This window comes from Ornithorhynchus anatinus, chromosome 2, assembly GCF_004115215.2.
Source record: "Ornithorhynchus anatinus isolate Pmale09 chromosome 2, mOrnAna1.pri.v4, whole genome shotgun sequence".
Lineage (NCBI taxonomy): Eukaryota > Metazoa > Chordata > Mammalia > Monotremata > Ornithorhynchidae > Ornithorhynchus > Ornithorhynchus anatinus.
The window spans coordinates 146,547,236-146,570,254 of NC_041729.1; the positions used below are offsets into that span (position 1 = coordinate 146,547,236).

General features: G+C 45.7%; 1 long non-coding RNA gene across 2 annotated transcripts; it reads right to left on the minus strand.

Annotated features, from left to right (window-relative positions):
* On the minus strand, positions 1-22,823 carry LOC114809094. Of its 2 annotated transcripts, none has more exons than XR_003756853.2 (3): positions 22,619-22,823; positions 17,999-18,128; positions 1-43 (listed from the first exon to the last, which is right to left on the minus strand). It is a non-coding gene; the product is annotated as an uncharacterized LOC114809094 (long non-coding RNA). The 2 variants fall into 2 exon arrangements; XR_003756852.2 differs by lacking the exon at positions 1-43 and adding an exon at positions 9,386-9,580 and having other exon boundaries at positions 22,619-22,822.
* Between the last annotated feature and the right edge of the window lie 196 nt (positions 22,824-23,019).

A 23,019-nucleotide genomic window follows, 5' to 3' on the forward strand; every position in this document is an offset into this window, starting at 1 on the left:
CCGAGTTGGTAGACACGTTCCCTGCCCACAGTGAACTTACTGCCTAAAGGGGGAAACAGACATTAATACGAATAAATGATAATAATAATAATAATGATGGTATTTGTTAGGTGCTTATAAGTTCCAGCCACTAAACGAAGCATTTAGGTGATTATAAGCAAATCGAGTTGGACACCGTCCTTTGTCCCATGTGGGGCTGACAGTCTCAATCCTCATTTTAGAGATGAGGTAACTGAAGCCCAGAGAAGTGAAGTGACTTGCCCAAGGTGACACAACAGGCAAGTGGTGGAGCTGGGATTAGTACCCACATCCTCTGATTCTCAAGCCCATGCTCTTGCCCCTAGGCCATACTGCTTCTCAGTAATCTGAGTGGATTGAGGAGAGTGCTTGGATTAATGTGGTAGCAATTTAGAGGAAGAGGAAAGGGTGTAGTTTAGTGATGTTGTGAAGATAGAACCAGTAGGATTTGGTGACAGATTGAATATGTGGGTAGAATGTGGGTTGTTTCCACCCAATAAGTAGTCAAGATCCTTCCTCTCAAGAAGCTCACAGTCTCCAGGAGGAGCTTACAGTCTTTAGTTTACCTTGTTAAGAAACTATTAACTATTACCTTCAATTAAATTAAGTATTAAATGTTGTTGAAAGCTCAGATATTCATCTCTAAACTGTAAGTTCATCCTTCTATACTGTAAATTCATTGTGGACAGGGAATGCATCTGTTATATTGCAGTCTTCCTAGTGAATAATAATAATAATTAATAATAATGTTGGTCTTTGTTAAGCGCTTACTATGTGCTGAGCACTGTTCTAAGCACTGGGGTAGATTCAGGATAATCAGGTTGTCCCATGGGAGGCTCACAGTCTTAATCCTCATTTTCCAGATGAGGTCACTGAGGCACCAAGAAGTTAAGTGACTTGCCCAAAGTCACACAGCTGACAGGTGGCGGAGCCAGGATTAGAACCCATCACCTCTGACTCCTAAGCCCCTGCTCTTTCCACGGAGCCACGCTGCTTCTCTAATAACTGTGGTATCTGTTAAGCACGTACTGTATGCCAGGCATTCTACCAAGCTCTGGAGTGGATACAAGCATTCATTCATTCGATCATTTTTTTTGAAAGCTTACTTTGTGCAGAGCACTATGCTAATCGCTTGGAAGAGTACAATACCACAATAAACAGACACATTCCCTGCCCACAACAAGCTAACAGTCTAGGCGGGAGTCAGGGAGAGGCGGGGAGGCAGGCATTAATATAAAGCAAATCCTGTTGGACATAGTTCCTGCATTCATTTATTCATTCAATAGTATTTATTGAGCACTTACCATGTGCAGAGCACTGTACTAAGCGCTTGGAATGAACAAGTCGGCAACAGATAGAGACGGTCCCTGCCGTTTGACGGGCTTACGGTCTGATCGGGGGAGACGGACAGACGAGAACAATGGCAATAAATCACAGGCCTTCCCTGACTAAGCCCTCATTTCTTCTCTTGGCCTTCCTCCTGCATTATCTATGCTTGTGGATCTGTACCACTGGACAGTCACCTCACCCGCAGTCCCACGACATTCAAAAATAATGATAATAATGATAATTGTGGCATTTTTTAAGCACTCACTATGTGCCAGGCACTGTACAAGCTAATTGGGGTGGACACGGTCCTTGTCCCACATGGGTCACACGATCTTAATCCCCATTTTACAAATGAGGTAACTGAGGCCCAGAGAAGTGACTTGCCCAAAGTCACACAGCAGACAAGTGGCGAAGCCAGAATTAGAACCTAGGACCTTCTGACTCCCAGGCCCATGCTTTATCCACTAGACCATGCTGTTATCCTTATATTGTCCCATTTCCATGTATTTTAACATCTTTTTCTACTAATGACCAGCTCAGGTAACAAGACTGTCCTGATTAGTAATCATTACCCCAAGGGACCACACAACGGATCATGGTTTCCAGTCATTAAAGCTACCCCTTGGCCCTGCACGTCGATCGGTCAGTCAGTCGTATTTATTGAGCGCTTACCGTGTGCAGAGAACTGTACTAAGCACTTGGGAGAGTACAGTACAACAGTAAACAGACACATTCCCTGCCCACAGCGAGTTTACTCCATCCCGGTATAATCTGGTAGAGGCACACTTTTCAACAAAGGCTTAGACCTTTTATAGATAAAGAAATCCAAATTCCCAAATCCTTCCCAAATTCCTCCCCTTAGTTCCCAACCCTTCAAAGACTCCTTCAAGACGAGCAACTTCCTCCTGTCCTTTGACGCACCTTTACGGGAACAAGCGAGGACCTCTTCTCAAGAAAATTGGGTCTACCTCAGTGCTTAGAACAGTGCCTGGCACACAGTGAGCTCTTACCAAATTCCATAAAAAAATCCCCTCCTCATAGTATGTGGGAACACTTGCCTTAAGAGAGCTTTGTTTTGAAGCTTATATGCATGAACCTTCACCTTTCTGTGCTTCAGTTACCTCATCTGTAAAATGGGGATGAGAGCGTGAGTCTCATGTGGGACAGGGACTGTGTCCAACCTAACTAATTTGTATCTAGCCCAGCGCTTAGAATAGCGCTTGGCACATAACAAGCACTTAAAAAGTACCATAATTAATTATCATTATTTCCTTGGGTAGTTCCAGAGATGACTAGGTTGTCTGTCCTGGGCTGACGCAAGCTCAGCGTAGTGGGCATCTTGCTGCTACTGGACTGCAGATGGCATGCAGTGTGTCAAATTTCCCCTTGGGTCATGGTAACATCTATCGCCACTCTCCGCTAGACTGTAAACTCCTTCTGGACAGGGATTGTGGCTTCCAACTCTATTGCATTATACTCTCCCAATTTTTTACTATAGTACAGCACACAATAAGTGCCCAAGAAATACCACTGATTGATTGAATGATATTTAATTATTCATTCATTCATCCATCCGATAGTATTTACTGAGAGCTTACTATGTGCAGAGCACTGCACTAAGCGCTTGGAATGGACAAATCGGCAACGGATAGAGACAGTCCCTGCCCTTTGACGGGCTTACGGTCTAATCGGGGGAGACGGACAGACAGGAACGATAGCATTGAGAAATGCCATTCTGTTGACAATTGTGAAAAAATGGCACTAGTGTTCCAAGTGTTTTGCAGAACCAATGTTTATGTAACGGTGTTCAGCAGGGACCTCATTAAATTGCATGGGAGAGAATCTAGGCCAAGTGTTAATATCTAGATGAGAACTTCCTGGGCAGGAATTAGTGACACTGTAGCTACAAAGAAATATAATGTGCTTCCCCTTTCCCGGGATTTTTTCAAGGTTGTAGAATGAAAGAGACGTGGTATTTGTTAAGCGTGTGCCAATTCTATACTAGGCAGTGGGGTAGATACAAGATAATCAGGTCCCACATGGGGCTTACAGTCTGAGTAGGAGGGAGAACAGGGATTGGATTTCCATTTTGCACATGAGGGAACTGAGCAAAGAGAGTAATAATATAATATTAATTATGGAACTGGGTAAGCGCTTATTATGTGCCAAGAACTGTTCTAGGTGCTGGGGTAGATATACGTTAATCAGGTTGGACACAGTTTCTGTCCCAAATGGGGCTCACAGTCTTCATCTCTATTTTACAGATGAGGTGACTGAGCCTAGAGAAGTGAAGTACTTTGCCCAAGGTCACAAAACACACTCCCTCCGCTCTACCCCCCTCCCTGCCCCTCAGCACTTGTGTATATATGTACATGTTTATTATTCTATTTATTTTATTAATGACATGTATCTGTAATACTATTTTTTAAATGATGGTATTGATTCCTGACTACTTGTTTTGTTTTGTTGTCTGTCTCCCCTCTTCTAGACTGTGATCCCGTCATTGAGTAGAGATTATCTCTATCTGTTGCCAAATTGTACTTTCCAAGTGCTTAGTCCAGTGCTCTGCACACTGTAAGTGCTCAATAAAAGCGATTGAATGAATAAACAACATACAAGTGGTGGAGCCGGGATTAGAACCCAGGTTCTCTGACTCCCCGGCAGGGTTTCTTTCCTCTAGAGTCACGATGCTTCTCCAAGAGAGGTACCCGAAGATATCATCTGGTCCAGTCTTGTGGCTATCTGGACGACGGTTATCCAGTCTCCAGGCAACCATCCTTTTTTCCCCCCTCGGCGGGAAGGTGACCCATTGAGCCCTCGTCTTGCCACTTGTGGAAAAGATTTTGAGAAGGAAGAACCGGCGTGGAGTTTGTCATTTGGCCAGGCCAGCCGAGGTGGTGATAGCAAGACCTCAGGAGTGAGCTAAGCATAATAATGTTGGTATTTGTTAAGCGCTTACTATGTGCAGAGCACTGTTCTAAGCACTGGGGTAGATACAGGGTGATCGGGTCGTCCCACGTGAGGCTCACAGTTAATCCCCTTTTACAGATGAGGTAACCGAGGAACAGAGAAGTGAAGTGACTCGCCCACAGTCACACAGCTGACAAGTGGCCGAGCCGGGAGTGGAACCCGTGACCTCTGACCCCGAAGCCCAGGCTCTTTCCACTGAGCCACGGGCAAACAAGAGCAGCAGCAGCCAGGAATTGGACGAATGAGGAGATTTCAGCGAGAAGTGACCCAGGCGACCTGTGATCCAAATGCGGGCCGAAGCTCCCAGCTACCGCTGCGGGGATTCGACTCCGTGCTCCGCAGGTCATGGCTTCTGCATCCGTCGGCTTTGGCTAAATGCCTAGGAGCAAATGACCGCAAGAGCAGTTCCACTTGTTTCTTACCTTCTCCGCCGCTTTGGCTCAATTCCGCTTCAAGCAGGTCTGATTGTCGATGATCCCTTTGTGTGTGTGTGTGTGTGTGTGTTTCCAAATGTTTTTGTGTCAGTGTGTATTTTGGCTGCCATCGCATCATTCACCTTGCCCTATCCTACCTCATCTCGCTACTCTCCTACTATAGTAATAGTGATAATGATGGCATGTTAAGTGCTTACTATGTGTCCTGCACTGTTCTAAGTGCTGGAGTAATAGTAATAATAATAATGATGATATTTGTTAAGTGTTTACTATGTGCCAAGCACTGTTCTAAACGCTGGGGTATACACAAGGTAATTCAATAGTATTTATTGAGCGCTTACTATGTGCAGAACACTGTACTAAGCGCTTGGAATGGACAAATGGGTAACAGATAGAGACAGTCCCTGCCCTTCGATGGGTTTACAGTCTAATCGGGGGAGAGGGACAGGGTCATCAGGTCGTCCCACGTGGGGCTCACAGTCGTAATCCCCATTTTACAGATGAGGTAACTGAGGCCCGGAGAAGTTAAGCGACTTGCCCAAAGTCACACAGCTGGCAAGTGGCGGAGCAGGATTAGAACCCGTTACCTCTGACTCCCAAGGCCGTGCTCTTTCCACAAAGACACGTTCTTAAGTGTCAGAGAGGAGTTTAAAGAGCTCAGGGTTATACTTAATTACTACATCATCTAATTTTTTTTTTGAAAAAAAGCCTAGATACAAATATTCACTGAACACCAGACATCATGATAGGAATCTGGAACTTTCCTGAATGGTTCTAACAGGTAGAGGGAGAAGGAAAAGGAAGAGGAAAAACTGGAAACTAAAAAAGGAAGAGTAGTCATCTTCCATCCTAAGCCTATTCTTTCTTTTAGATTTTTCATCTATGTTAATAATACCAATCAATCAACCAAAAATTTTATGGAGTAAGAGCACGGGCATGAGAGTCAGAGGATGTGAGTTTTAATCCTGGCTTCACCACCTGTCTGCTGCGTGACCTTGGGCAAGTCACTTCACTTCTCTGGGCCTCAGTTACCTCATCTTGTAAAATGGGGATTAAGATGGTGAGCCCCACCTGGGACAACCTGATTACCCGTATCCACCCCGGTGCTTAGGACAGTGCTTGGCACATAGTAATTCCTTAACTAATACCATAATTATCATTATTATTATCATTACTATTACTGAGCTTACTAAGTGCTTGGGAGAGTATATAAGTAAGTAGTCGTGATTCCTGCCCTCGAGGAACTTACAAACTAAGGAGGGAGGCAGACATTAAAATAAATTACAGGTAATCATCCCTCGTGGCAAAACAGAGCACTTTCCACACATTTAATGCCCACCTAAAAGAGCACCTCCTCCAACAAGCCTTCCTTGATTAGTTTCCACATGAGAAATTATTCAATTACCCCATAGCAATCTCCAGACTTTATTCATTTGTTTGTACTCATCCTGAGCACTTTTGTACACCGTATTCGTATATTCAAATGTTTCTTCGGATAATACTGTATTTGTAATATTTTCATGTCTGCCTCCCCATTGGAGTGTAATCTTCTTCTGGACAGGGAATGTTACATTTGATTTGCAATGATAATAATAATATAATAATAATGATATTAATAATGATACTTGTTAAATGCTTACTATGTGCCAGGCACTGTCCTAAGCTCTGGGGTAAATACAGTTAATCAGGTTGGACACAGTCCCTGTCCTAAATGGAGCTCACACTGTTAATCCCCATTTTGCAGTTGAGGTAACTGAGGCCCGGAGAGTGAAGTGACTTGCCGAAGGTCACCCAACAGACAAGTGGCAGAGTTGGATTAAGAATCCAGGTCCTTCTGACTCCCGGGCTCTAAGTATTGTACCCATTGGCTGCTTGGCAAATTCTATTACTACCAGTCGGGGGAAGGGAGGAAGGAAGAACTGAAAAGAGAAAGGAGAGGGGAAGAAAAAAGAAAAAGCAAACAGTCCCTAAGGGCAGGTTACAGGGCCTCAAATGGACCCCCGGAAATGACTCCTGATTTCCTCTGGGGACCAAGTATCACCCTGCCTGAAAAAGAAAAACACTTCTTTTTCCCTTTCATTTATCTCAACAAAAAGAAAACTTGAGTTTTAATAAATTTTTGTTTATTTCCACTCTCTTTTGACTTCAAAAGTGGCTGCTTAGATTTCGTTCATATTTTCTCCAATGGACACTGGGGAAAACATCTGGGGGATCGTTTGTACCAAATTTGCCTCCCATTGGATGTCTGGCAGATATGGTGGACACAGTCTGCTCAGTGGGCAAATATGACTATATTCGCTCCGCATTGCTACTCCAGAATGATGCTGAGGAAGTAGGCTTGGGTGACAGTGGATAAGCAGAAAATATGGTCACCCTGATTGAATAATAATGTTGGTATTTGTTAAGCGCTTACTATGTGCAGACTACTGTTCTAAGCACTGGGAGGGGATACAAGGTGACCAGGTGGGCCCACGTGGGGCTCACAGTCTTCATCCCCATTTTACAGATGAGGCCCAGAGAAGTGAAGTGACTTGCCCACGGTCACACAGCTGACAAGTGGCTGAGTCGGCATTCGAACGCATGACCTCTGACTCCCGAGCCCGGGCTCCTGAACACAAAGGCATAGCTTCTTCAATCCCTGCAAGGATAGTCTGGCATGTGGCAGCAAATGGCCGTGTGACCGTTCTGTGCTGAAAAAAGTTAGCACATTGTACCGACTCAACTTGAACATATATTTAAGGAGAGTACACTAGAGTAGTAGATAGAATCCAGTGTCCTCAAGGAGCTTACAGTATAGCAAGGAAGACAGAAGCAAATGCGATTAACAGATAGGGAGAAGGAAAAGTGGCTAGGTAGATGAGTAAAGGTTATGAATTATGATATTCGTTAAGTGCTTACTATGTACCAGGCACCATATTAAGCACTAGGGTAGATACAAGATGATAGGGTCAAACACAGTACCTCACCCACATAGAACTCATAGTCTTTGTCCCCATTTTATAGATGAGGTAACTGAGGTGCACAGAAGTTAAGTGACTCGCCCAAAGTCACACAGTAGACAAGTGGCAGAGCAGGGATTAGAACCCAGGTCCTCTGACTCCCAGGCCCGTGCTCTTTCCACTAGGCAGCACTGCTTAGACCGTAAGCCCATCAAAGGGCAGGGACCGTCTCTATCTGTTACCCATTTGTCCATTCCAAGCGCTTAGTCCAGTGCTCTGCACATAGTAAGCGCTCCATAAATACTATTGAATGAATGAAAGAATGAGACAGAAAGGAGGGTGGTATTGTCAATAGTGATGGTGAAATGTAGAGGAGGAGAGGTTTTTGATAGGAAGATGAGGCACTTTGCTTTGGACATAAAATAATTGTGTATATTTATGCATGTATTAATAATGCACATACATGAATTTGGGGTTATCTATGCATTACATCTTAAACATTATTTATTCACACTAATGTCTCTCTCCTCTAGACTGTAAGCTCGTTGTGGGCAGGGAATGTGTCTGTTTATTGTTGTACTCTCCCAAGCACAGGGTACAGTGCTCTGCACACAGTAAGTGCAGCGTAAATACCATCTATTGATCGATAGATTGACGTTAAATTCGTGGTGATGGCGGGGCATCCATAGTTTTCTGTTAATAAGAACAGCACTTAGGTAAACTATCAGGTGGTTTGTGATTTACACAAGAACTGACCAACACACTATCATGTTTCCGTAAATAATAATAAGAAATAATCACGGCATTTGTTAAGCGCTTACTGTGTGCCAAGCACTGTTCTAAGCGCTGGGGTAGATACAAGGTAATCAGGTTGTCCCACTTGGGGCTCACAGTCTTAATCCCCATTTTACAGGTGAGGGAACTGAAGCACAGAGTTTTTAAATGGTTTGCCCATGGTCACACAGCAGACAAGTGGAGGAGCGGAAATTCGAACTCACATCCTCTGACTTCCACGGTAAGATACCCGAATCTACATAAAATGCTACATTTCATTACACTGGCTGCTTTTAAATGAACTTTGGAGAGGGAGTAAGGGAAACTTCACACCTACTACCGTTTCCTACCGATGATCAAAAAGCCTTTGAGCTATCCCTTTTCCATGTGAATTTTTTTTTTTCCCTTCGATAATGGGATTTTGAACAGGTAAGAAGCCTGAGACTCAATGTTCCTTTGGAATGGTTACCAGGCAACCACTGCTGGGTAAACCCAGCCAGATCTGCTAGTGTTCCTCAGCCATTAACCCTTCCGATGCCCAAGACAAACGCTGGAGAAAGATTTAGGGAGAGGACCGTATACCAGATGTTACCTTGGGGATCAGCTGTATGGTCACGGACGAAATTACTAATGAAGCTCTAATGAGGTTGTCCTAATCACTTCTAGACCCAAGAAGCAAACTGTGATTAAAAAAAAAAATGTAATAATGTATGCAGTCTATTTCGGGTGATCCCTTGGCTGAATGGGGGAGATAAAACGGAATTGTAAAAATTGCAGAACTCCCTGAGGAATTTCAGAAATGTGCTTTACAACTTTCGATTTCCCACCCCTAGGGGCATTCTAAATCCAACCTAATATTGTCTACAGTCAACTTGGACCTATTAGGTGGTGAAAATATTTGCTCACTGCAAGTTTCCCCATTTTATTTCTTCAATATTGGCATAGAAAAACAAGCCAAAACACCCCTCTGGAGGATGTTGACCAGCTCAGTATTTCTCAGAATTGCTTTCTTCTCCAGTGATTTATGAGTGCATCGGTGCCCGCTAATCCAGCCATTTTCCAGTCTTCTTTATCCCGGTAAAAAGAACTCAGGAGCTGGAGTTACACAATGTCCTGCTGCAAACATGAAATATTGGAACAGTCTTATTTAATTCCCCTAAGCAAGATAAGTGCTGAAGTTACCAACCTGTTACCTCACTTCAATGTCTTTTTTTTTCAATTTCAAGTTCTTCCTACAAATGGAGCGTGTCTATTGACCGTTCTTTAGGCATTGTTGTCTACTACTGAAGTAGGCAGTCATAATAGTCCTGAGTACTTACTGTGTACAGATCTCTGGACTAAACTCTGAGAAAGAATATAAAGTTGGAAATTTGACATGGTCCCTGGCTCTCAGAGTGGTCTAATCCCGGCTCCGCCACTTCTCAGCTGGGTGACTTGGGGCAAGTCACTTAATTTCTCTGTGCCTCAGTTACCTCCTCTGTAAAATGGGGATTAAGACAGTGAGCCCCACGTGGGACAATCTGATTACCTTTATCTCCTTCAGCATTTAGAACAGTGCTTGGCACATAGTAAGTGCATAACAAATGCAACATTATTATTATTACCCCACCGCCCCCGCTTTCCCTCTGCTCCTTCTCCCCTCCCCATTCCCCCCTTTCCTGCCCTCTGCTCTTCCCCCTTCCCCATTTTCACTGCTTTCCCCCTTCCCCTCCCCTCAGCACTGTGCATATTCATATATATTATTTATTACCCTATTTATTTTGTTAATGATGTGCATATCTCTATGATTCTATTTATCTTGATAATGTCTGCACTAGACTGCTTGTTTTGTTTTGCTCTGTTTTGCTTTGCTGTCTCCCCTGTTTAGACTACGAACCCGTTATTGGACAGGGATTGTCTCTATCTGTTGCCAAATTGTACACTCCAAGCACTTAGTACAGTGCTCTGCACATAGTAGGTGCTCAATGAATACGAATGAATGAATGAATGAATAAATGGTCTAGTGGATAGAATGCTGATCGCAGAGTCTGAAGGATCACGGTTCTAACCCCGGCTCTGCCACTAAGGACTGCTCACTTCACTTCTCTGTGGCTCAGTTCCCTCATTTGTAAAATGGGGATTAAGACTGTGAGCCCCATGTGGCACAAGGACTGTGTCCAACCCAATGCCTTTGTAATAAATGATGGTATTCGTTGAGCGCGTACTATTTGCCGAGCACTGTTCTAAGCGCTGGGGTAGATTCAAGGTAATCACATTGTCATTCATTTACTCATCCATTCGATCCTATTTATTGAGCGCTTACTGTGTGCGGAGTACTGTACTAAGCACTTGGAAAGTACAGTTCAGTGACAGAGACAATTCCTACCCAACAACAGGCTCCCAGTCTAGAAGGGGGGAGCCAGGCAACAAAACAAAGCAAATCAGGTGGACAGGCATCAATAGCATCAATTTAAATGAATAGAATTATAGATATATACACATCATTAATCAAATAAATAGAATAATAAATATGTACACATGTACACAAGTGCTGGGGGCTGGGGAGGAGGATAGAGCAGAGAGAGGGAGTCAGGGCAATGGGATGGGGAGGAGTAGAGGAAAAGGGGAGCTCAGTTTGGGAAGGCCTCCTGGAGGATGTGAGCTTTCAGTAGGGCCTCGAAGGGGGGGGGAGTGTGCTAGTTTTGTGGCTGTGCGGAGGGAGGGCGTTCCAGGCCAGAGATAGGACGTGGGCCAGGCGTCGACGGCGGGACAAGAGAAACTGAGGCACAGTGAGGAGGCTAGCTGCAGAGGGACTGTGTGGACTGGGCTGTAGGAGGAGAGAAGGGGGGTGAGGTAGGAGGGGGCAAGGGGATGGACAGCTTTGAAGCCAAGAGTGACGAGTTTTTGCTTGATAAGAAGGTTGAGAGGCAATCACTGGAGATTTCTGAAGAGGGGGATGACATGCCCAGAGCGTCTCTGTAGAACAATTGGGGCTCAAAGTCTTAATCCCCATTTTCCAGATGAGGTAACTGCAGCCCAGAGAAGTGAAGTGGCTTGCCCGAGCCCGCACAGTAGTCAAGCCCGTGCTCTTTCCACTGAGCCACCCAGCGCTTAGTACAGTTCATTCATTCACTCAATAGTATTTGTTGAGCACTTACTATGTGCAGAGCACTGTACTAAGCGCTTGGAATGTACAAATCGGTAACAGATAGAGACAGTCCCTGCCCTTTGACGGGCTTACGGTCTAATCGGGGGAGACAGACACACAGTAAGTGCTTAACAAATACCACAATTATTATTAGAAAATCACATATCTTTTTTTTTCAGAACTTTGAAATCCCAGTAGGTAGGATTTAAATGGATACATAAATCTCATTCAGTTTCCATTTGGTGAGGTAGCCTTTTCAGGTGCGGGGGAAGAAAAGGGCTCGGGAAATAGTCTCTTAGTTCTTTTGGAGGGAAGATGGATTCAGTCCCTTTTCTTATTATCACCTTCCATTCTATATAGTGCCAGGCACCATAAAGAGACTTCACTGTGGGTTAACTTGAAACATGAGACTCGGTGTGTCTCTATCATGGGACGCAACCCTCCCACTTCTGGGCCTGTAACTACGATTCTAATGAGCAATTCCACACAGAGTTCAGTCATGTTTTCCAACCACAAGTTGAGAGGCATCAAGAAATCACTGTTCCAACGCCTCACTTCAGTTCTAAAGTTTTCAGTTAATAATAGTAATAATAATTGTCGTATTTGTGAAGGACATATTATGTGCCAAGCCCTCATACAAGATAATCAGGTCCCGCATTGGGTTCTCAGTCGAAGTAGACCACTTGTCCACTTGTCTTCTGTGTGACCTTGGGCAAATCACTTCACTTCTCTGGGCCTCGGTTACCTCATCTGTAAAATGGGGATTAAGACTGTGTGAGCCCCACGTGAGACAACCTGACTACCTCGTATCTACCCCAGAGCTTAAGACAGTGCTTGGCACATAGTAAGTGCTTAACAAATACCGTAATAATTATTATTAGTTATACCTCAGGCTCTCTCCACTTCTACAAGAAGAGAACAAACGGAAGAGAAGGGAGCTTAAAGTCCTCTAGATTGTAAACTCACTGTGGGCAGGGAACAGGTCTATCAACTCTGTCATACTGTGCTCTCTCCAGCACTGAGAACGGTGCTCTGCTCGCAGTAAGTGGTCAATGAGTATGACTGATTGATTGATTGAACAGAAATACATCATCTTAATCACTATATTAAGGATGTGTTTAATAATAATAATAATAATGTTGGTATTTGTTAAGCGCTTACTATGTGCAGAGCACTGTTCTAAGCACTGGGGTAGATACAGGGTAATCAGGTCGTCCCACGTGAGGCTCACAGTTAATCCCCATTTTACAGACGAGGTAACTGAGGCACAGAGAAGTGAAGAGACGGACCCACAGACACACAGCTGAAAAATGGCAGAGTCGGGATTCGAACCCATGACCTCTGACTCCCAAGCCCGGTCTCTTTCCACTGAGCCACGCTGCTTCTCTAACTCACGTGCTATAGGCTATAACATGTGCTATATTATGTGCTATAGCATGTGCTATATAACTATGAAGAGAATTGCTCTTCCCTGCTTCAAAGCCTTATTGAAAGCACACCTCCTCCAAGGAGCCTTCCATGACAAAGCCCTCATTTCCCCTTCTCCCACTCCCTTCTGTGTCACCCTGACATACTCCCTTCACTTCCTCCAGGAGGCCGTCCCAGACTAAGCCCCCCTTTTCCTCTGCTCCTACTCTCCTCCTCCCCATCGCCCTGACTCCCTCCCTCTGCTCTACCCCTCTGTGAAGATGAGACCAGCAGGTTTTGGTGACAGACTTGATGTGTGGGGTGAAAGAGAGAGTGGAGTCAAGGATGACACCAAGGATACGGGCTTGTGAGACGGGAAGGATGCATTCATTCATTCATTCAATAGTATATATTGAGCACTTTCTACGTGCAGAGAACTGTACTAAGTGCTTGGAATTTACAAATTGGTAACAGATAGAGACAGTCCCTGCCTTTGACGGGCTTACGGTCTAATCGGGGGAGACGGATAGATAAGAACAATGGCAATAAACAGAATCGAGGGGAAGAACATCTCATTAAAACAACAGCAAATAAATAGAATCAGGGTGATGTACATCTCATTAACAAAATAAATAGGGTGATGAAGATATATACAGTTGAGCGGACGAGCACAGTGCTGAGGGGAGGGGATGGGAGAGGGGGAGGAGCAGAAACAGAGGGGGGAGAAGAGGTTTTAGCTGTGGAGAGGTGAAGGGTTAGGTACAGGGAGCAGAGGGAAAAGGGGAGCTCAGTGTGGGAAGGCCTCTTGGAGGAGCTGAGCTATAAGTAGGGTTTTGAAGAGGGGAAGAGAATGAGTTTGGCGGAGGCGAGGAGGGAGGGCGTTCCGGGACCGTGGGAGGACGTGGCCCAGGGGTCGACGGCGGGATAGGCGAGAAGGGGGGACGGTGAGGAGGTGGGCGGCAGAGGAGTGGAGCGTGCGGGGTGGTCAGTAGAAAGAGAGAAAGGAGGAGAGGTAGGAAGGAGAAAGGTGATGGAGAGCCTTGAAGCCTAGAGTGAGAAGTTTTTGTTTCGTGCGGAGGTCGATAGGCAACCACTGGAGGTTTTTAAAAGAAGGGGAGTGACAGGCCCAGATCGTTTCTGCGGGAAGATGAGCCGGGCGGCGGAGTGAAGAATAGACCGGAGCGGGGCGAGAGAGGAGGAAGGGAGGTCAGAGAGAAGGCCGACACGGTAGTCTAGCCGGGATATAACGAGAGCCCGTATTGGTAAGGTAGCCATTTGGGTGGAGAGGAAAGGGCAGATCTTGACGATATTATAAAGGTGAGACCGGCAGGTTTTGGTAACAGATCGGATGTGTGGCGTGAACGAGAGAGCCGAGTCAAAGATGACACCGAGGTTGCGGGCCCGAGAGATGGGAAGGATGGTCGTACCATCCACGGTGATAGGGATAAGGATGGTAGTGCCATCCACAATGATGGGAAAGTTAAGGGAGAGGACAGAGTTTAGGGGGGAAGATAAGGAGCTCGGTCTTAGACATGTTGAGTTTTAGGTGGCGGGAGAACATCCAAGTAGAGATGTCCTGTAGGCAGGAGGAGATATGAGCCTGGAGGGAAGGAGAGAGAACAAGGGAGGAAATATAGATTTGGGTGTCATCTGCATAGAGATGATAGTTGAAGCCATGGGAGCGATGAAGTTCTCCAATGGAGTGAGTGAGTGGAGAATAGAAGGAGCCCAAGAACTGAACCTTGAGGGACCCCTACATTTAGGGGATGGGAGAAGAAGGAGGAGCCCATGAAGGAGACTGAGAACCAACCGCCAAAGAGGTAGAAGGAGAACCAGGAGAGGAAAGAGTCACAGAAACCAAGATTGGATAACATATTGAGGAGAAGGGGGTGGTCCACAGGGTCAAAGACAACTGAGAGGTCGAGGAGGATTAGGATGAAGTAGGAGCCATTGGATTTGGCAAAAAGGAGGTCATTGTTGACCTTTGAGAAGGTGGTTTCAGTGGAGTGTAAGGGACAGAATTCAGATTGGAGGGTCCAGGCCAGAGTTGGAGGAGAGGAATTCGAGGCAGCGAGTGCAGATGACTCACTCTAGGAGTTTGGAAAGGAAGGGTAGGAGGGAGATGGGGTGATAACTGGAAGGGGATATGGGGCCATTGGAGAGATTTTTAGGATGGAGGAGACGTGGACATGTTTGAAGGCAGAGGGTAAGAAGCCATTGGAGAGTGAGAGGTTGAAGATGGAAGTTAAGAAAGGGAGGAGGGACAGGGTGAGAGTTTTTATACGGTGAAAGGGAATGAGGTCCGATATGCAAGTGAAGGAGATGGCACTTGAGAGGAGGCAGGAGATCTCCTCTGAAGATACTGCTGGGAAGGATGGGAAAGTTGAAAAGGGGGCCGAGAAGAGGGGTGGATGGAGGGGGGGGAGGGGTGATTTGGGGGAGCCTGATGGTGTTAATTTTCTTAATGAAGGAGTTGGCCAGAGAGTTGGGGGTGAGGGATGGGGGAGAGGGAGGGACAGGGGACTGAGGAGGGAGTCAGATGTCCGGAACAACTGACGAGGGTGATGGGCCTGGGTGTCAATAAGTGAAGAGAAATAGTTTTGCCATGCAGAGGAGCGGGCAGAGTTAAGGCAAGAAAAGACACAGTTAAAGTGGACAAGGTTGGCCTCTCATCTAGATTTCCGCCAGCAGCGTTCGGCGGCTCGAGCGTGAGAGCGAAGGAGGTGGACAGTGCAGGTGATCCAGGGCTGTGGGTTAGTGGTGCAAGAGCGACAAAGGGATCGGGGAGCGAATGAGTAGAGTTGAATAGAGATGATAGAGTTCAGAGCATCTATTTGGTCATCACCTAAGCATTCACCTAAACACCTAATTAGAATCAGCCTGCGAATGCATCAGTCTCACGGAAAGTAGTCACAGCAGTAACTCAGAATAATGTTTCCTCCTATTCTGGAAACGCTTCTGTTCTGAAAATCGACATCTTGAGGCTTCGGGCTACCTTTATGAGACGAGGAAGAAAATAAAAGCTCTTTTATTTCCAACCTAGTTTCCTGAGTTTGGAAAAAAGGAAAATTTGCGTCTGCTTTGTAACAAGAAGCAAGTGGCCGGGAATTGGGATGAAGTTGTCAGTCAGGCAGTCAAATGTATTAAGCTTTTAGTATGTGGAGAGCACTGTACTAATTCCCGGGAGAGTACAGTATAACAATAAACAGACACATTCCTTACCCACAGCAAACTTACAGTCTAGAGGGGGAGACAGGAATGAATATAAACATAAATAATTTGTTTAAATAAATAATGTCTTTGAACAGAATTTGTTTTTTCAGGCTGTATGTAGGGAAGCACCTTCAGAGACAGACAAAATTGCAGAGATGGTGGGAGAAAGAGAAGGTGTGCTGGGAAGAAAGAGAAGGGGCATTGAGAGGGGAAGGGAAAAAGAGGACAGGCACTTCTCTGTGCCTCAGTGACCTCATCTGTAAAATGGGGATTAAAACTGTGAGCCCCACCTGGGACGACCTGATCACTTTGTATCCCCCGGCGCTTAGAACAGGGCTTTGCGCATAGTAAGCGCTTAACAAATACCATCATCATTATTATTATTATTTCTATTTAGTAGAGACAGTGGTGTGTTGGTCAATGTGGCTTGGAACTAATAGCCACAGGGTGGCAGTGTGGCTTAGAGGAAAGAGCCCGGGTTTGGGAGTCAGAGGTCGTGGGTTCTAATCCTCCTCCGCCACTTGTCAGCTGTGGGATTTTGGGCAAGTCAGTTAACTTCTCTGTGCTTCAGTGACCTCATCTGGAAAATGGGGATTAAGACTTTGAGCCCCACGTGGGACAACCCGATAACCTTGTATCTACCCCGGCGCTTAGAACAGTGCCCTGCACATAGTAAGCGCTTAACAAAGGCCATCGTCATCTTCATCAGGGATTGGTGGAACCAGACTCGGGAGAGTCACGTCTGTCAACCTAATGTGGAATGTCTGGTCCCATTAGGCTGGTAATGGGCCAGACTACTTGCTTTGTTTTATTCTGTTTTGCTTTGCTGTCTGTCTCCCCTGTTTGGACTGTGAGCCCGTTATTGGGCAGGGATCGTCTCTATCTGTTGCCGAATTGTACACTCCAAGCGCTTAGTACGGTGCTCTACACAAAGTAAGTGCTCAATAAATACTATTGAATGAATGAATGAATGAATGGTAAGATTCTTGGCTGATTTTGGGAAGCAGCGTGGTTTAGTGGAAAGAGCCTGGGCTTCGGAGTCAGAGGTCATGGGTTCGACTCCTGGCTCTGCCACCTGTCAGCTGTGTGACTGTGGGCAAGTCACTTCACGTCTCTGTGCCTCAGTTCCCTCATCTGTAAAATGGGGATTAACTGTGAGACTCACGTGGGGCAACCTGATTACCCTGTATCTCCCCCAGCGCTTAGAACGGTGCTCGGCTCATAGTAAGCGCTTAACAAATACCAACATTATTATTGCCTTTCGTCCCCCACCTTCCCCTTCCACTACTGTGGAACCCATTAAATGTGCTCACTACTCATCCCAGAGAGCGCTCCCGCTTTCCCCTCCCCCCTTTCGAGACTCTTCCGACTGAAAGGCTACTGGTGCCATTATTCTTCCGTCAGAGCATCTTGCTAAACATTTGCCGAAGGTGCCACATAAATGCAGGAGATTATAAATGTGAAACACCGACTCGTTAGTAGAAGGCTATTCTTTGGCAAACACACAAACCTCAAATTGCTATAAAGGTCATTCGTATCTCCTGTGATGTATTATACCTTTATGAAAGATTCATGCAGTGCTCTAAATTCCCTAAGAAGGCCATGTAAGAAGGAAGACATGTCCATAAATCACACTTACTATACCGACCTCTTCATTCAGAGCTCTGCCACCGAGTGCTTCGTCTTATTCAGTTGGTGAGAAGACAATTGGACATTGATTCTTTTGCTTTTTTCTCAGGGACAGTTTACGCTTTCTCAACCAAGATCAGGATGTGGCTTGTACTGACCTTTCCTTGAAGCACGAGCGTATCGCTGTATGAAAATGAGATAGGAGCGTTCCACCGTTCAAAACGCTGCTCGTTTCCCTGCATCCTTCTCTTTTTTTTTCTACATCGTGTTCATTCCTTCATCCTGATACTTCGTGACAGAAGAGATATAAGGCAAAACGCAAAAAGGATATATGGTTTTAAATGAATGGATAATTACAACTGTTGCGTAGTTCTTTTTTTGTTTTGTAGTTCTACAAATTACCTGCTGTAGGTCCCTGTTCTGGGCAATCAATCAATCAAGCAAGCGATCGTATTTATTGAGTGATTACTATGTGCAGAGTACTGTAATAATAACGCTGGTATTTGTTAAGCGCTTACTATGTGCAGAGCACTGTTCTAAGCGCTGGGGTAGACACAGGGGAATCAGGTTGTCCCATGTGGGGCTCACAGTCTTAATCCCCATTTTACAGATGAGGGAACTGAGGCCCAGAGAAGTGAAGTGACTTGCCCACAGTCACACAGCTGACAAGCGGCAGAGCCGGGAGTCGAACCCATGACCTCCGACTCCAAAGCCCGTGCTCTTTCCACTGAGCCACGCTGCTTCTCACTAAACACTTCTGTACAAAACACTTAGGAGGGTGCAGTAGAATAACAAACAGACCCATCCCTTGCCCACAATGCACTTACAGCCTAGAGGGGGAAACAGACTTTAATACAAATAAATAATAAATATAAATAAATAGTACCCTTTGCAGAGCACTTATTTGTATTAGACATTTGGGAGAGTACAATAGAACAGGGTCGTAGACACATTCCCTTGCTGCATCTGAACCCTTTAAGTACTTCACGCTACATTCCCTCCCTCCCCGCATCTCCCCGGTCCCACAGGATTTAGACTAGACCGTAAGCCCGTCAAACGGCAGGGACCGTCTCTATCTGTTGCCGACTTGTTCATCCCAAGCGCTTAGTACAGTGCTCTGCACATGGTGAGCGCTCAATAAATACTATTGAATGAAAGGATTTATATACGTATCCTTATAATCTGCCCTTTCCCCTATCTGTAATTTGTTTCAGTGTCTGTTTCCCCCTCTAAACTATAACCTCCTTGTGGACAGGAAATGCGTTCACTAACTCAGTTGTATTGTCCTCTGTGCTAAGTGCCGTCAATCTGATAATAAATAGTAAATAAGTAGTATCAATAAATACCACTGATGGATTGATTTGATGAACGTTTGTTCAGCCTGGGTCCTCTGCGTTCCATGCCACTTACCCACATATGACTTTCCTTTTCTCCTCTGTGCTTCATTTTATTATTATTTTTAAGTGCCATCGAGTCGTTTCCGAATCACAGTGACTCCATGGATATTCTCTCTCCAGAACGTCCTGTCCTCCGCGGTGATCCGCGACCTTTCTAACGGTTATTCTGTTATCGTTGTTACGGTCTCTATCCATCTAGCTGCCGGTGAGCCTCTTCCACGTTTTCCCTGGACTTTTCCTAGCATTAGTGTCTTCTCCAGAGAATTAGTCCTCCTGACCGTAATAACAATTTCTTATTAAAAGTTAAGGAACAGAGCAAAAAGATGAGCCTACATTTGAAAATGCTACTACTGCTACTAATAATAATGATGTTGGTATTTGTTAAGCGCTTACTATGTGCCGAGCACTGTTCTAATAATGCTAAGTTAAGTCAAGCAGCGTGACTTAGTGGTAAGAGCCCGGGCTCGGGAATCAGAGGTCACGGGTTCTAATTCCGGCTCTGCCACCTGTCAGCTGGGTGACTTTGGGCAAGTCACTTAACTTCTCTGTGCCTAGAAGCAGCATGGCTCAGAGAAGCAGCGTGGCTCAATGGAAAGAGCCCGGGCTTGGGAGTCAGAGGTCATGGGTTTGAATCCCAGCTCCGCCACTTGTCAGCTGTGTGCCTGTGGGCAAGTCACTTCACTTCTCTGGGCCTCAGTTCCCTCATCTGTAAAATGGGGATTAAGACTGTGAGCCTCACGTGGGACAACCTGATTACCCTGTATCTCCCCCAGCGCTTAGAAGACTGCTCTGCACATAGTAAGCGCTTAACAACAACCAACATTATTATTATTACCCCAGTGCTTAGAACAGTACCTGGCACATAGTAAGCTCTTAAATGCCAACATAAATAAATAATAATAATGGTATTTGTTAAGTGCTTACTATGTGCCACGTACTGTACTAAGCACTGGGTAGATACAACCAAATCGGGTTGGATGTAGTCCTAATAATAATAATGTTGATATTTGTTAAGCGCTTACTATGTGCAGAGCACTGTTCTAAGCGCTGGGGTAGATACAGGGGAATCAGGTTGTCCCACGTGGGGCTCACAGTCTTAATCCCCATTTTACAGATGAGGTAACTGAGGCACAGAGAAGTTAAGTGACTTGCCCACAGGCACACAGCCGACAAGTGGCAGAGCCAGGATTCGAACCCATGACCCCTGACTCCAAAGCCCGGGCTCTTTCCACTGAGCCACGCTGCTTCTCTTAGTAGAGTTCAGAATCTCCATCCCCATTTTACAAATGAGGTAAAGGAGGCCCAGAGAAGTGAAGTGACTTTCCTAAGACCACACAGCAGACACGTGGCAAAGCTGGGATTAGAACCCATTACCTTCTGACTCCCAGACCTATTCTCTAATCATTATGTCGTGATTGGAATTTCCTTAAGGACAGGGATCATGACTACTAACTTCACTGGAGTTGTTACAGGAGTCACGTGACCTCGGCAACATGGCAGGGATGAGGTTGAAAGTGGGCGGGCTGCAGAGGCTGGGTCCTGCGTGACCCCAGTAGGGTTAATTAATTAATGCTGGTATTTGTTAAGCGCTTACTATGTGCAGAGCACTGTTCTAAGCGCTGGGGGAGATACAGGGTAATCACGTCGTCCCACGTGAGGCTCACAGTTAATCCCCATTTTACAGATGAGGTAAATGAGGCCCAGAGAAGTGAAGTGACTTGCCCACAGTCCCACAGCTGACAAGTGGCAGAGCCGGGAGTCGAACCCATGACCTCTGACTCCGAAGCCCGGGCTCTTTCCACTGAGCCACGCTGCTTCCCCTGGCTATGGTTATGGAGTATGAGGCGGAAGAGCCGGTTGTAAAAAAGGGGGCCAGATGAAAAACCGGGAATGCGGGTAAGATGGAACCAGAAGCTTGGGTGTAAGAACAAAAGCCAGACTTGCTAAATGGACAGTGGAAAACACACCGATCACTTGAAGAGAATCAATCAATCAATCAATCATACTTATTGAGCACTTTCTATATGCAGAACCCTGTATTAAGCGCTAGTGAGAGTATAATGCAATAGATTTGGTAGACACTTCCCCTGCTCCCAAGGAGCTTAAAATCTAAAGAAGTCTCTGAGTTAGGATGTGTAGAAGAAAGAAAGTTTCTCAGGCCTCTCTCTGAATCTGGCTGAGACCATTCATTCATTCATTCAATTATATTTATTGAGCACTTACTGTGTGCATTTGATGATAATGATAATGACAATAGCAGTATTTTTTTTAAGCATTTACTATGTGCCCGGCACTGTACTAAGCGCTGGGCTGGGTACAAACAAATCAGGTCGGACACAGTCCCTGTCCCATGGGGGGCTCACAGCCTCAATCTCCGTTTTACAGATGAGGTAACTGACGCCCAGAGAAGTGAAGTGACCTGCCGAAGGTCACACAGCAAGCAAGCAGCAGAGACAGGATTAGAACCCATGGCCTTCTGACTCCCAGGCCCGTGTGCTGTCTTTGCGCACGGTCACACAGCCGACAATTAGCTGAGACAGGATCAGAACCGAGGTCCTTCTCACTCCCAGGTCCGTGTTCTATCCACTAGGCCATGAAGCTTCTCTAATGGCTTGTCTTTTGAAATGTCCTCGCAGCAAAGGGAGGAATGGCAAGGGGTCTTTGGGGGGTCCGGCCAACCAATCCTCCATGGACACGTCTGCTAATTCTGTGGTATTGTCCTCTCTCAAACTCCTGGCACAGTACTCGCTACACAGTAAGCGCTCAATCAATACCACTGGTGGATTGATTGAAGAAGGGTGTGTGGAGGCTCACAGAAGATTTTTTTCCTTCCGTACCAATCTGTTCTTCCCTCTTGTAGCATCGAATCCACTTCCCAGTGGATTAAACTGGTGAAGTGGCTCCTTTCTGGGTGATGGGGGAGGGGCAGGGAAAGGTGACAGCAAGGGGCCAACCACAGGACTCAGGAGAGGAACTTTCCAGTAGCTCTTGTCCACGGGGAGTAGGTTTTCCCGTAACAGTTCTCTCTCCCCTGCTCTGCCCAGAGAAAACCCTCAATAAGCATATTTCCTTGATCTTCCTTTACTGGCCTCCTTCATTGAAGCAAATCCTTAATTCACTTTCAGGTTACTGTCAGTCACCCTGAGGCTTTGCCGAGGGACGATTGCTATTTTCGTGCTTTTTTTTTTTCTTCTTTTTTTGCCTTCAGTTTTCAAACGAGTTCTGAAGCACGGGGAGAACGCACACAGGAATTATTGGAAGCATTTAGATGATTTAAAGGCAGAAAATAACAGGCAGGGAACAGCTGTTTCCTACATTCTTAAGAACTGTAAACCATGATGTAGACACTTTAAAGAAAAAAAATCTTTTAAGAATACTGACCTCAGAGGAAGAAAATCTCCCGACCAGTTTTTCTTCACATCCGGGGCAGCGATTACTTCTGCTATCTCTGCCCAACCCGATAATTTCCTAGGGACTCACACAAATGGCTTTGTTGGTGGAAGTCTGGCCGCGGCTCGTCGGTTTGGGGAGAGGAAGCCGATGTCTCTATCTTTGCCGGGAGTCACGGGGAGGGGGAGAAGATAAGGCCTCGCGGGGAGAGAGCGGAAGGGGATATGGTGTCGTCCAGAATGAGTTAGGACTGATCGGGATAGGAACATTTGTCGTTTGAGGGGCTGGTGTCTTCCCGGCAGAGTTACTTAACTCCTCTGGGCCCCTGTTTCCTCATCTGTAAGGGGGATTCAATCCCCGTTCTCCCTCATACTTAGAATGTCAACCTTGGT